This window comes from Poecilia reticulata, unplaced genomic scaffold (genome assembly GCF_000633615.1).
Source record: "Poecilia reticulata strain Guanapo unplaced genomic scaffold, Guppy_female_1.0+MT scaffold_668, whole genome shotgun sequence".
Classification (NCBI taxonomy): Eukaryota; Metazoa; Chordata; class Actinopteri; order Cyprinodontiformes; family Poeciliidae; genus Poecilia; species Poecilia reticulata.
In genome coordinates this window covers 10,423-13,331 of record NW_007615417.1, presented here as the reverse complement: position 1 = coordinate 13,331, position 2,909 = coordinate 10,423, and positions in this window count along the sequence as shown.

Sequence of the window (2,909 nt, the reverse complement as noted above, 5' to 3'; positions counted from 1 at the left end):
CTGCAGAGGTTCTGGTTCCTCCTGATGTAAAGTGGAGTTTTCCTGGTTGCTGGGCTCATTCAGAACCTCCTCCTCCTCTTTACTCAAGCAGCTTTGTGGGAGATCTGGACAAAAAGACAAAACAAGAGCTTCAAAATGTGAGTCAATGAACCCTTCACTTTATTTAACATAAACTAAAATAAAAATGGTCATTATCGAACACGTACGCCTCCATAAAATAATAAAATCTCTGCCATTGTTCGTCTTTTGGAGCAATTTTTATTTACCTTATTTGGATTTTACAATGTCTGCATGTGGTTAATAATTTTACCAGCGATAAAACTGCAGTGACATCAAGTGTGCCAACATTTGGAAATATGCCGACATCAACTCCTCTTAAAGATTTGCTTCTTGCAAACTGGGACTTTTCCCCATATTCTGTGACCACTGCACACTGACTGCAGGAGGCGCTGTTGCAGCTTTATAATTTGCTATACTTATGGACACAGACAATGATTGCGCTTATATAATGGGAGCACACTGTAACTTGCAGTAAAATACTATATATTTAAACCAAATCGTCTCCAAGTCTCTACTTCCTAAGTAACTATCTGACCATTAGTATTATGACTTTATAGCGTTATATACACAGTTATAAGGTGTTATCGATCACATTCTGCTGTCTGTGATGCACTCCTTAATTTGTCCAAATATCTAGCCGACCTGAATAAAAATTAATTTGTTTTTTTAGATTTAAAACTAGAGTGATTGACAGCATTTGAGATAGCTTAAAAACCATTTGTGATTCTTTAAATATCACCCCGTTAATTAATTACCCCACCCAACTTAACAATAAATGCCCTCTAAAATCGTCACTCCATGATGTAATAATGACAAACACTCTACATAAATACATAAATATACAGGGTTAAATATACAGAGTTTTTGCAAACGTTCTTAGTGAACATTGTGCTATAGGTACAGTTAGAAATCTCAAGTTACCGAAACCTAAGTCATGTATCTTGACCAAAAGAGATTTAAAACGCCTAAAAGAGTAAGCTTTTGTTCATGACTTGCTACATTTTAAGTGGAATAGGGTCTCTCTTTTTGATAATGTTGACCTTGCCTGGCAGTATTTCCATGAAGCGTTTTTAAGACTAATAAATAAACATGCTCCTATAAGTAAAATTAGGGCAAAGGGGTGAAATAATCCACGGTTTTCCCCATCTATCGGGGTTCTGTGTAAACAAAGAGATGGAGCTTGGGCAAGAAAAAACAATACTGAGGAGAGCTGGCTCYRTTTTAGAAAATTGCAGAATAAATGTACTTTATTAATTAAGAAAGCAAAGTTGGACTATTTCCTTGCCGAGATGACAAAAACTTTAAATGATCCAAAGATATTTTGGAAAACAGTGAAATCAGCTACTGAGCAGGCGCCACTGAGTGACTTTCCAAATTTTGTTTGGAAAAAAAGTAAAATGGTGTCCGATAAATTAGCAATTTTAAATTATTTTAACGAGCATTTATTTCTGTTGGTTCTCTATTTGAGGATTTAAATTCATTCGGCCCAAATGTAAATACTGATGAGCAGTTTTTGAATAATGATTGTAACTTCACCACTTTTAATTTTTTCCCTAGTTGTACAGCTCAGGTTCTCAGAGAATTGAAAAACAGACACCACATAAATCAGCTGGGCCAGATAACCTGGATCCATTTTTTCTAAAATTAGCTGCAGAGTTTACAGCAGAGCCATTGTCTCATATTTTTAATCCACCTCTAATTTCTAATAAAATCCCTAGWGTCTGGAAATCAGCATTTGTTTTGCCTCTATTCAAGAATGGAGAATCGTCACAGGTAAACAATTACAGACCAATTTATAAACTATGTATCCTAGCAAACATTTTTGAAACATTTGTTACAGAGCAATTGGAGATTTTTTAGATTTTAATTGTGTTTTACAAAATGTACAGTCTGGTTTTAGGAAAAAACAAAGTACTGTTACTGCCACTCAAAAGGTTATTAATGATCTWATTCAGGCTCTTGATAACAAAAAGCATCGTGTTGCTCTCTTTATTGATTTATTAAAGGCATTTGACAGTAAATCACAAGCTTTTAATTGACATTCCACACAGCATTGGGCTCTCGCATCAAGCTACCATGTGGGCAGCTGATTACCTGTCGATCAGAACCCAGAGAGTTCAATTGGCCGGCTTCACTTCTTCTATAGGTACGATTTTAAATGGCRTCCCACAGGGCTCAGTTCTTGGCCCACCTTGATTCTCCATTTATATAAATAACTTGTGTGAAAATCTGTCAAATGTTTTTTAATCATCTTTATGCAGGTGATTTAGTAATTTACTGCTATTCTTCATCACTTGTACAGGAAACGCAGTACTTGCAAACTGCTTTTAATGYAGATCAAACTTGCTTACAAACTCTGAAGTTGGTTTTGAATGAGGATAAAACTTGAGCAAAGGTTTTTTCACGCTCTAGAAAACTACCAGAAATCCCTCCACTGCTTACAACTGATGTAGGAACACAAATTGAGTTTGTCAGCAACTATAAATATCTTGGCTTTAAGAACCGACCTCATACTTAACAACCTGCTGATCCGTGCGAAATTCTTCATCCACTCCTGTAAATGGGGAAATAAAACAMCTGACTTTTCAGCCTTTCAMAACCTTCTAATGGACAACAACTACAGATCTTTAAAGCTGAGGGAAAACAAGCATGGACTAGAGCTCTGGGACGCCTAAAATGATGTGAATTTATTTGAAAACTAGTGCCTCTTTGTTTTTTTTCTGTTTGTTCTCATCATTCTGCTTTTCCTCTGATGTCTGACAAATTTCATTTATTTTTATTTTATTTAACTTTTTTTAATTATTATTGTTAACTTATAATTTTGTGTGCCATAAACCTATAAGACTTAT